This window comes from Electrona antarctica (assembly GCF_951216825.1).
Source record: "Electrona antarctica genome assembly, chromosome: 11".
Taxonomy (NCBI): domain Eukaryota; kingdom Metazoa; phylum Chordata; class Actinopteri; order Myctophiformes; family Myctophidae; genus Electrona; species Electrona antarctica.
In genome coordinates, this window is record NC_136792.1 from 4596656 (window position 1) to 4609426 (window position 12771).

The 12771-nt window shown below is 44.0% G+C and overlaps 1 protein-coding gene across 1 annotated transcript in view; it reads right to left on the minus strand.

The window, feature by feature from the left end:
* dock10 (dedicator of cytokinesis 10) overlaps positions 1 to 1656 on the minus strand; it is a 119219-nt gene extending 117563 nt beyond the window's left edge. The window contains exon 1 of the mRNA XM_079514803.1: positions 1542 to 1656. The gene's annotated coding sequence lies outside the window, so the exon portion shown is untranslated. The remainder of the gene's footprint in view (positions 1 to 1541) is intronic.
* Positions 1657 to 12771: the final 11115 nt, after the last annotated feature.

Consider the following 12771-nt stretch of genomic DNA (forward strand, 5'->3'; position numbering starts at 1 on the left):
AACTCGGAGAGTTCCAGAAACACTTCCACATGTGATTGAACCGATTCCGGCTCCTCAATGTACCATGTAGACCATGTTCCTCCGATTCCTCAGGTTCTGGATCCAAAACCTAGCCATAACCCTGCGCACGCACGCACGCACGCACGCACTAATAATAATAATAGCTTGAATTTATATAGCGCCTTTTATGAACCCAAGGACGCACTAGGGTTGGGTGACGATACGAATCTATCGTCAATCGCGAATGTACGAGTCCAATCGCCGAATATTTTTATTAGGCGATTTTTCGGGACGATTATTTTCTTTTGCAAAATATTAGCCCAATTAACTTGTAAATTGTGAGCAACATGTGAATCAATTTGGGCCAGCAAAGTAGTAACAGCGGCCGGGTGGAAAACCCCTCCTCCGTTATAATGGTATGCTCCCAGTCCCCGCACCGCAGCATCGGGGAAAACTCTGGCAGCCAGAGTAAAGGCTGGGAGGGACCGAGCCGAGGGAGGCCACTGTACTGTAGCCTACATGTTGTTTATGCTCCGGAGTCCAGACCCATGCAGTTGAATAATATACAGTCACAACAGAATGCACACTGCTGTCTCGTGTCTCATCACAATCCCAATGCGCCACCCGTGAAGTCGGGGGGAAAATAAAAAACAGGCTGCTAGTGTTAGTGTAGGCTCGGGGATCGTTAGCTTAGCGCTTAGCTTAGCGTGTAGCTACTGATTCAACCCACTGATTGAACTTCATCTCCGCCTGTAATCTAGGTTATTTTTTTATTGACAACGTGAACGAACCCCGACACCAGCGCTGCAAAAACAGACAGATCTACAAGCTCTCAACGCGTAGCGAACAGCGCTGCAAAAACAGGCAGGACGCGATGCCTTGAGAGCTTGTGGATCAGCAGCAGCGCTCCGAGCCTCCGACGGTGCGGGGAGGCAAGAGTTCTCCGGGGAGGAGGAGAAGTTACCAGGGCAGGCTACATGTTGCTGCGGCTAACAACACTGTCACCAGCCAGTGGTTGTGATGTTAGCTTGGCTTGCAGCTGCTTGTCCGTTCCAACTTCACTTCATCTCCACCTGTAACTTATTTTTTATTTTGTTACCCTGGCTGCGCAGCTGCGCAGCTGCGCTGCAAAAATAGACAGATCTACAAGCTCTCAACGCGTAGCGAACAGCGCTGCAAAAACAGGCAGGACGCGGCGCCTTGAGAGCTTGTAGATCTGGCTTTTTTGCGACCTCTAGTGAGCTGTTCTCACTTTACTTTTATGACACGAATATATCGTCCATCGGCGATTTTTGGACAGACGATGGGCGATTGAAAAAGATTGGCATATCGCCCAACCTTAGGACGCACGCGCACACACACACACACACACACACACACACACACACACACACACACACACACACACACACACACACACACACACACACACACACACACACACACACACACACACACACACACACACACACACACACACACACACACACACACACACACATTTTTGTATATTTCTATGATCTTATCTCTGTCTCTCTTACCGTAAAGTCGCTTTCGGGGAAGAAGATGAGGTCTCTGAGAGGGTCTTCCTTCAGCTCATCTCCCAGTTCAGAGATAACGGCCTCATAGTCCAATGGATCGATCAGCTTTGGCTTCTCCTGCTGCAGTAGAGAAACACAGGTAGACCATCAATATCACATGAACACACTGGTAGACCATCAATATCACATGAACACACAGGTAGACCATCAATATCACATGAACACACAGGTAGACCATCAATATCACATGAACACACAGGTAGACCATCAATATCACATGAACACACAGGTAGACCATCAATATCACATGAACACACAGGTAGACCATCAATATCACATGAACACACAGGTAGACCATCAATATCAACTGAACACACAGGTAGACCATCAATATCAACTGAACACACAGGTAGACCATCAATATCAACTGAACACACTGCTAGACCATCAATATCACATGAACACACAGGTAGACCATCAATATCAACTGAACACACTGCTAGACCAATGAAGACCATCAGTCTTCATTTGCTCGTCTAGTGGTTGTTAAAAGATCTGGAAAAATAGCAGATCTATAAGCTCACAACACATGGCTGTTTGACATGATCCAAGTGTATATAATATATATAGTTTGTGAAACAGGGATAGAATGCCGCTTTCTGGCCTCTCCGACCTATAATCATAGGGTTTAAGTGGTGGGTTGTCAAGGATGCATACCCCTTTACTGTTCGGTAATATACCGTAATCAATGAATCATCATCACCAAACTGTAATTATATAAAAACACAATATCTTAATAACAAAAAAATATATAATTCATTCATTTCATTCAAGTATTCTGTGTTGTCAGATGAGTATCCTTCCATGTTGTCACTATTGGACCCCTGTACCCACACTAGAGGGAATCCAGCCTCCAACAGTTGTCTTTTGAACCTTTATAAAGTGATATTTTGTATGTTTTTTGCGTAACCTGCACACTTTGACGATGATGTCTTGTGTTGGCGGAACAAAAATGTGAAAAAATAAACACTGGCAGTATCCTATATGGTTTCACTTACAGCAGTAGAAACCCCTCAACTCCACAGGGAGTTAGTATTAGTTCTGAACCGTTTTCCATGCGCTTAGGAGAGGGAGTAGCATAAGGTGAACACGGCATGATTTGGGACCCCTTGTAAAGTCAACAAGCAGCAGAATGCCAAGAAATAATGTGGAAAAAGGGATAACCGTGACTATGCACCTTGTCAGGCGAGTGTGAGCTGAATGGAGTGCAGCTGCCGCACTGTGGGATGAGCAGACCATGACTTAATGTACCCCAGTCACGAAATGCTGGGGTGGCGTTCTCCCTCGAGAATACAAAACAAAACAAGGAAAGGAGGACGATGTGGAGGATTTACGTGGCAGCAGAGGGACAACGTGGGTGTGCAAATTATCCAAATGGAGCCGGTCGTATCTCCAGTGTTCTTTCATGAAGCTGTCTGCACATTCTCACATAGACTAAAGGAGAGTAACTCATTCCCCATGCTTCAACATGTGAAACCAGTCAAACTGCCACACGGACCTTTTTCTGGTAAACATACGTAAACTGTTTCTTTTAAACACAAACAATAACCTTGTCTTTATTGTTATGTGTTGGTAGCGGTTACATAACAGTGGCAGTAGCACCAGCCACAATGCACGAACAAGACCCAAAATGTCTGACCACCTATACCTTGACCTCATGACCTGGCCTGTCATGCAGTATTATGCGTGTCTTAAGTACCAGGTCTTATTACTTAACTTAAGACCTGGAGGCGTGATCAATGCCATTTGGCTATTCTGAGTGGCCAAACAGCATTGACCACGCACGCCTCCAGGTCTTAAGTTAAGTAATAAGACCTGGTACTTAAGACACGCATAATACTGCCCTAAGACTCTTTATAGGACAGAACAGCAGCACTTTATGCAAAAAACATGCTACTTTATTTCATTGACCGGCAACCCCCAGGGAATTATACTGTACGTGGCCCCCTCTCTTTTCTATTCCAACCGTCACTGTACTGTACATAAGATGTAAGCTCAATCGCCACTCCTCTCATAATCGCGGTAGCTCCAATGACCATGTCTGTGTTTAACCCATTTTGGGTGGGAACCCTTTTGGTGTGAAAAATAGCAGATCTACAAGCTCATAGCGTGCCACCGAGTGGCACGCTACAAGCTTGTAGGTCTGCTATTTTTTTTGAATCGTGAAAATGTGGCTCAAATCTTTATTTTTAACTTCAGGGGTGTCCCTGGAACAACATATTTTCAGATGGGGGTCGGCGGCCAATTACATAATATAATCTTGGGGGTCCTTGACATGAAAATGTTTCAGCACCACTGATATAGAAACATGATGTTTCTTCAGAAAACTGTCAGGATTTAGAAGACATTTGTAGAATCGTTCCCGGGTCAAAATGGGTTAAGCCATGATGACACAACCTAAAAACAGCAGAAAGGAAGTATATAAGTATATAATACCACATCCACATGTGATGAGTTGCAGCTGTGCTGCACCACACTGTGCTGAGTGGCGACCTGAGCAAAACACACAGCAGAAACCTAACATGGCTTCAACCATCTGAAGCAGTCAGCTTTACAAAACACACAGCAGAAACCTAACATGGCTTCAACCATCTGAAGCAGTCAGCTTTACAAAACACACACCAGAAACCTAACATGGCTTCAACCATCTGAAGCAGTCAGCTTTACAAAACACACAGCAGAAACCTAACATGGCTTCAACCATCTGAAGCAGTCAGCTTTACAAAACACACAGCAGAAACCTAACAAGGCTTCAACCATCTGAAGCAGTCAGCTTTACAAAACACACAGCAGAAACCTAACATGGCTTCAACCATCTGAAGCAGTCAGCTTTACAAAACACACAGCAGAAACCTAACATGGCTTCAACCATCTGAAGCAGTCAGCTTTACAAAACACACACCAGAAACCTAACATGGCTTCAACCATCTGAAGCAGTCAGCTTTACAAAACACACACCAGAAACCTAACATGGCTTCAACGATGTGAAGCAGTCAGCTTTACAAAACACACACCAGAAACCTAACATGGCTTCAACCATCTGAAGCAGTCAGCTTTACAAAACACACACCAGAAACCTAACATGGCTTCAACCATCTGAAGCAGTCAGCTTTACAAAACACACAGCAGAAACCTAACATGGCTTCAACGATGTGAAGCAGTCAGCTTTACAAAACACACACCAGAAACCTAACATGGCTTCAACGATGTGAAGCAGTCAGCTTTACAAAACACACACCAGAAACCTAACATGGCTTCAACGATGTGAAGCAGTCAGCTTTACAAAACACACACCAGAAACCTAACATGGCTTCAACGATGTGAAGCAGTCAGCTTTACAAAACACACACCAGAAACCTAACATGGCTTCAACGATGTGAAGCAGTCAGCTTTACAAAACACACACCAGAAACCTAACATGGCTTCAACCATCTGAAGCAGTCAGCTTTACAAAACACACAGCAGAAACCTAACATGGCTTCAACGATGTGAAGCAGTCAGCTTTACAAAACACACACCAGAAACCTAACATGGCCTCAACCATCTGAAGCAGTCAGCTTTACAAAACACACAGCAGAAACCTAACATGGCTTCAACCATCTGAAGCAGTCAGCTTTACAAAACACACACCAGAAACCTAACATGGCCTCAACCATCTGAAGCAGTCAGCTTTACAAAACACACACCAGAAACCTAACATGGCTTCAACCATCTGAAGCAGTCAGCTTTACAAAACACACACCAGAAACCTAACATGGCTTCAACCATCTGAAGCAGTCAGCTTTACAAAACACACACCAGAAACCTAACATGGCCTCAACCATCTGAAGCAGTCAGCTTTACAAAACACACAGCAGAAACATAACATGGCTTCAACCATCTGAAGCAGTCAGCTTTACAAAACACACAGCAGAAACCTAACATGGCTTCAACCATCTGAAGCAGTCAGCTTTACAAAACACACAGCAGAAACATAACATGGCTTCAACCATCTGAAGCAGTCAGCTTTACAAAACACACAGCAGAAACATAACATGGCTTCAACCATCTGAAGCAGTCAGCTTTACAAAACACACAGCAGAAACATAACATGGCTTCAACCATCTGAAGCAGTCAGCTTTACAAAACACACAGCAGAAACATAACATGGCTTCCACGATCTGAAGCAGTCAGCTTTACGAGACTTATTGCCGGGTCAGGCACATCATGACTGAAGTCATAACGTGAAACGCCACTTGGAGGTTAAACTACTCGACAGATGATTCAATCGGTCAATAAATACCCATAGTATCCAGTGTTGTTTTCGTCGACTAAAACTATGACAAAAAATGTTTGTCGACTACTTTTTTTCACTGACGAAAACTACATGGAAACTAAATGAAAACTAAGCCACAATGACTAAAACTAAGACTAATAGTTTTGAGCTTGTAGATCAGTTCTTTTCAGCAAGTGTAAAATCAGTCATTACGACGGCATCAAGGCCCGCCAAAATACATTTTAGTTGACTAAAGGAACTGTAGATTTAGTCAACAAAAATCTTGATATTTAGTCGACTAAAACTAGACTAAACACTAAAACATTTCAGGTGACTAAAATGTGACTAAAACTAAATGAAAGCTATTCAAGACAGAGACTATGACTGAAACTAAAATAAAAATGTGCCGCCAAAAACAACACTGATAGTATCACAAAGAATCCCCATGCTCTTTATCCCATTTTGGGCGGGAACCCCTTTTGGTGTTTTAAACATTATGTTATAATTTAGCTATTGAAAAATAGGAGATCTACAAGCTCATAGCGCGCCACCGAGTGGCGCGCTATGAGCTTGTAGGTCTGCTATTTTTGAAAAATCGTGAAAATATTTATTTCAGAAAACTGGAGGATTTAGAAGATTTTTTTTAAATTTCGAGGTCAGGCCTAAATGGGTTATATGGCCCTGTACTGTACTGTACTGTACTGTACTGTACTGTACTGTACTGTACTGTACTGTACTGTACTGTACTGTACTGTACTGTACATTTTATGGTCCACCAAAGTACACACAACTTGGTGATGAACCCTGATGGTTGGAAGCATGCAGGGACTTTTCAACGATAAACAATCTGAGCTAAAAGATTACAGATTACAAAACCGATGAGGGATTATTATTATTATTATGGACTGGTGGGCAATTTCACACGAGATTGGTGCCCTATATGAAATATATGTGTCTAAGGCCTGACTCACACCTTTCGATCTAGCATACAACATTGATGCATGCTAGATGTAAAGAAAGGGTTTGTTTACATCTTGCCCCAATGCATTTCCAATGGAAGTCACATGGTTTGACACAACATTTGTGTTGTACGGCTTCCGGCTGTGTTTCGACTGCCCCCCACCCCCTCATACAACACAAATGTTGTGTCAAACCATGTGACTCCCATTGGAAATGCATTGCGAGCTTGCATCAGTCAATAAATCAATCTGTTGCGAAGGTGTGAGTCAGGCCTAACAGATTGAGGGTAGATTATTTGTGTCAGCTACAGACAAGCAGAACCAGCAGCCAGCAGAAAGGAGACCTGAAACAGGCAGTGGTCAGACGAAGGGGAGGAAGTCCTGAGGGCTACAGTACAGTTCACACACCCCCAGACTGTACGGACAGTGTGCATGTACCACCACAACACTCTGGAGGAAGTCCTGAGGGCTGTACAGTACAGTTCACACACCCCCAGACTGTACGTACAGTGTGCATGTACCACCACAACACTCTGGAGGAAGTCCTGAGGGCTACAGTACAGTTCACACACCCCCAGACTGTACGTACAGTGTGCATGTACCACCACAACACTCTGGAGGAAGTCCTGAGGGCTGTACAGTACAGTTCACACACCCCCAGACTGTACGTACAGTGTGCATGTACCACCACAACACTCTGGAGGAAGTCCTGAGGGCTGTACAGTACAGTTCACACACCCCCAGACTGTACGTACAGTGTGCATGTACCACCACAACACTCTGGAGGAAGTCCTGAGGGCTACAGTACAGTTCACACACCCCCAGACTGTACGTACAGTGTGCATGTACCACCACAACACTCTGGAGGAAGTCCTGAGGGCTACAGTACAGTTCACACACCCCCAGACTGTACGTACAGTGTGCATGTACCACCACAACACTCTGGAGGAAGTCCTGAGGGCTGTACAGTACAGTTCACACACCCCCAGACTGTACGTACAGTGTGCATGTACCACCACAACACTCTGGAGGAAGTCCTGAGGGCTGTACAGTACAGTTCACACACCCCCAGACTGTACGTACAGTGTGCATGTACCACCACAACACTCTGGAGGAAGTCCTGAGGGCTACAGTACAGTTCACACACCCCCAGACTGTACGTACAGTGTGCATGTACCACCACAACACTCTGGAGGAAGTCCTGAGGGCTGTACAGTACAGTTCACACACCCCCAGACTGTACGTACAGTGTGCATGTACCACCACAACACTCTGAGAGAGAGAGAGAGAGAGAGAGAGAGAGAGAGAGAGAGAGAGAGAGAGAGAGAGAGAGAGACAGAGAGAGAGAGAGAGAGCGAGAGAGAGAGACAGGGCCAGTGTTGCCATGTCAGCTTATTATAAGCAACTTTTGGCTTGTTTTTCTGTAAAAGTCGTCTTCAAATGTTTGATGTGGGCTTGTTTCTAACGTGTAGCCTTGCTTCCTAATGTTGTTTAAATCAGTGGTTTAAACAACATATCCATTTTCATGTCAAAGACATGAAAATGGAAAATGTGTTGAACCGCACCACACCCATCGGAAAACCTTTTGTGACAGGTACCCCCATACAAGATTAGTGTTCTTAAAATGTAACAAAAACATTGATTCCACCATTTCTGTCAAACCTTTTTTTGAAAATAGCAGATCTACAAGTTCACAATCGCAAAATCGGTATAGGTTTAACCCATTCTGGGCGGGAACCCCTTTTGGTGTTTTAACTAAGCATTATGTTATACTTTAGCTATTGAAAAAGAGCAGATCTACAAGCTCATAGTGCGCCACCAAGTGGCGCGCTACGAGCTTGTAGGTCTGCTATTTTTGAAAAATCGTGAAAATGCGGAACAAATCTTTGAATATATATATATTCTTTCAGAGGACTTTTTTTTTATTTCGACGTCAGGCCTAAATAGGTTAAAGAGTTTTAAACTGATAGTTGCTTCTTATTTTCATAAGCCTGGTTGCTTGTTTCTCTTGCTGAATCTGGCAACAGTGTGCAGTGCCTGCTGGAGCCCACCACAGCACCCTGACAGACAGAAAGGGCCTCTTGGCTTTGCAACTGACACGAGGGGAACCAGACTGGAAGAATGTAAGACACAACAGAATGCTGCCCGCAAAGGTGGTCGCTTGACTAATCTCAGCTCCCCTCGGTAACGGCTGAGTTCAAACTTAAGAACAGAGTTTCAGTGGTTCTCCCAGGGGTCCTTGGGGGTGTTCCAGGGCGACCCCAGCAGCAAAATGGGAAGATATTTTAATTTGACTATAATTTCACTAGCTTGTAGAAATTACCTAATGAAAGAATGTATGAGAGAGATATTCAAAGGTTTCAGACTGAGAGTCCCTGGCATCAAATCCTTTCAAATGGGATGCACGGCCTAACACATGTCAAGTTGGGGGTCCCAACATGAAAATGTTTGAGAAGCCATGGCTGTCATCTGTTCTGCAATTGAGCCTGTTCACAGTCAAACATCATTCAGTGAATGGTGCATTTATATAGTGCCTTTATCGAAGGCGCTTTACATAGATTGTGCATTACATTCACCCATTCACACACACATTCATACACCGATGGCAGCGGAAACCATGCAAGGCACCAATCAGCACATCGGGAGCAATTAGGGGACACTCAAGGACACTTCGACACTAACTCTGGGGGAGCCCGGGTTCGAACTAGCAACCATCCAGACACTCTACCCCTGAGCCACCGTCACCCCAGTACACCCACGCACGCACGCACGCACGCACGCACGCACGCACGCACGAAACAAAATGGTGGGTCTTCAGCAGTTTGTCAGTGGTTCTTTGGGGTGTTTGGTATAATAGCACCACCAACTGTACAAAGGACCTGTTAAGGTCTGCTTTCTATGGAGGTTCTCTCTACTACTTCTTCAGCGTACGTTTAGGCACCTTGATTCTATACAGGCGCCATTTGACAAAGGTGCTATTTAGCACGTTAATGTATGTGTTCTCCATATGATTACAAAGACGCAAGAAACCTTTCTGACGTTTCTGACCGACAGCAACGACATACAGTATAGAGGATGATTAGCCAGGCTGACAGATTCTGTTTTGTTTTGTTGTTTTGATGTTTTAAGCGTTACGTTATACTTTAGCTATTGAAAAATAGCAGATCTACAAGCTCATAGCGCGCTACCGAGTGGCGCGCTACGAGCTTGTAGGTCTGCTATTTTTGAAAAGTCGTGAAAATGTGGTGCAAATCTTTGAATATATATTTCAGAGCGAACATTTTTAACTAAAATATTTGCTTCTGGCTGGGGGGGTCGCTCGTTGCCCAATAGAGATAATTCTGGGGGTCCTTGACATGAAAAAGGTTGAGCACAACTGACATTAGAAACATAGGTTTTTCAGAAAACTATTAGGATTTAGAAGCCTTTTTTTTTTAATCGACATCAGTCCAAAATGGGTTAAGTTAATAGGTCATCCCATCCTCTATGTCAAAACCAAACAAACCACAAAACAGCCTGAGACGACACATGGTGACTCTCATGAGGTCACAGACGGCGTGACGGAGGGTTTTCCCCAAACGGGCCAAACGGTCCTCTTTTTGAGATGACGCAATATAAAAACGTGGTGCTAGGGTGACCAGATGTCCCTCTTTGCGTGGGACAGTCCCTCATTTCAAGACTTTTCAGGCGTCCCACAAATTGAGACCCTGTCTGTCCCACATTGTGACTGGCAGGCATCAGTGTTCAAATACCCTAATAGTTAATCCCCTAATAGTTGGCCTTCTGTTGTAAAGCTCTCTCATTGTCTCTTCCTGCAAGATGTGTTTTTAAGCCTGTTAAAATAGCATAAAAATAAAGCATGATTTTAAAACAAATTGTGAGACACCAGATGAGTTTATAAATGATAGCCAATAGGCCTTTGGTCGATCAAGGCATTTAATAGCAACTCAAGTAGTAAGTTGCTAACCCGGTACTCCAGTATCGCTTGTGTGGGTCCCCCCCATCCCACTTGTCCCACACAAGTGATACTTCTGTCCCTCAAATGAACAGTTTGGATCTGGTCACCCTACGTGGTTCCCGAAGGCATCCGTCACTATGAAATATACTGCTGTATAGATATGAGGCTGCCGCTTCACGTCATACAAAGTCAGCAATGACTAAAGACCGATATATCAAAACTATATATACCATTTTGGTAACAGATGAGATGACAGAATTTAAAGTCAGATATACCACAGTATGACTCTAATAACATAACGCAGTAAAAAAGTGTAATTGTGTAAAAGTGAATTCTTAAATGATACTGTGTGCAGTGCAGGTGCTGCTCACATACCCCTTTATGAAACAACAGAGACGGTATAAAGAGACACACGAATACATACAAAGCCTGGTACTGTGAGGTAGTCGAGCTGCTTTCGTACACGCTTGCTCTTAGACTTCTTCCTGAACGTGATTCTGCTCCCGAAGCTCATTGTCATGCCGGTGTGTGTGTAAACTATAGCCAGCGCGTGTGAAGGAGAGGCCCCTATAGCTGCCAAGTGCCAACATCCACCGTGTCTCAGCGTGGTGGTAGTAGCCTACATAGAAATGACATGCCGCGCGGCGCGTGGTCGTTGCAGAAGCAGAACTATAGCATCCAGCTGATTATGAGCTGAACGTCACTGAGGAGGAAGTGGATAGTAGAGGGTTGATGTCAAAACACACGTTTTTGGGCGCACACACACGGACGTGCAAACACACACACACACACACACACACACACGGACGTGCACACACACACACACACACACACACACACACACACACACACACACACACACACACACACACACACACACACACACACACACACACACACACACACACACACACACACACACACACACACACACACACACACACACACACACACACGGACGTGCACACGCGCCACACCACATTTGACATGAATCTGAGTGCAGTATACTTTTAACGACACACTGGCATTTTAACCACTTTAAACCCCTAAACCCATTTTCAGGATGTTTCAGAAACATTCTGAAAGTATAGCAGATCTACAAGCTCACAACTCGTCACATCAGGGTGAATTGTGAGCTTGTAGCTCGGCTATTTTCAATGTATTTTTCAAAAGCTTTTTACTATTTACTGGCTACTATTTTACTACGCACCAGGGTAATGACGTCCAGTTTAGATATTTTTTCCTATGACTCCAGAAGCCAAAACAACTCATTGAAATTGAGACATTATCAGTACTAATTAACCGTAACAATGAACTGTCAAAATAATTGCTCAGTAAAAAAGTAAAGTGTTTTTATTCGTGTTGCTATGGTAACCAATAGCAACACAGAGAACGAAGAATGACAACTGCTCCTTACTGTTGAACATTATCGTCACACAACACACACACACACACACACACACACACACACACACACACACACAACACACACACACACACACACACACACACACACACACACACACACACACACACACACACACACACACACACACACACACACACGGTAAGTCTCTTCTTTATCTGATCATATCTGTGCACATGCATGGTTATCAGTTATACACAAACCCTTTGTTCATGCACAAGCTTGGACACACACACGCACGGTCACACGCACAAACGTATCTAAACTGCTAACTTCCAGAGCAGTACTTGGACAGTGCCTCTCATGCATACTGTATACTGTACTAACTGTAGGGCTGTATCATGTACAGTAAGTAAAAGGTCTGAATAATAATTCCGTTTATAGCTATGGCGTGATACCCTGTGGTTTAGCTAAACCACCAACAGTTAGTTTCACACCATCTTTCTTAGAATGGAGACAGGCTCTATTCAGATTCTAAAAATGTCTTCTACATCCTGACAGTTTTCTGAAAAAGCTATGTTTCTATGTCAGTCGTTCTTCGATTTTTCAAAAATAGCAGACCTACAAGCTCG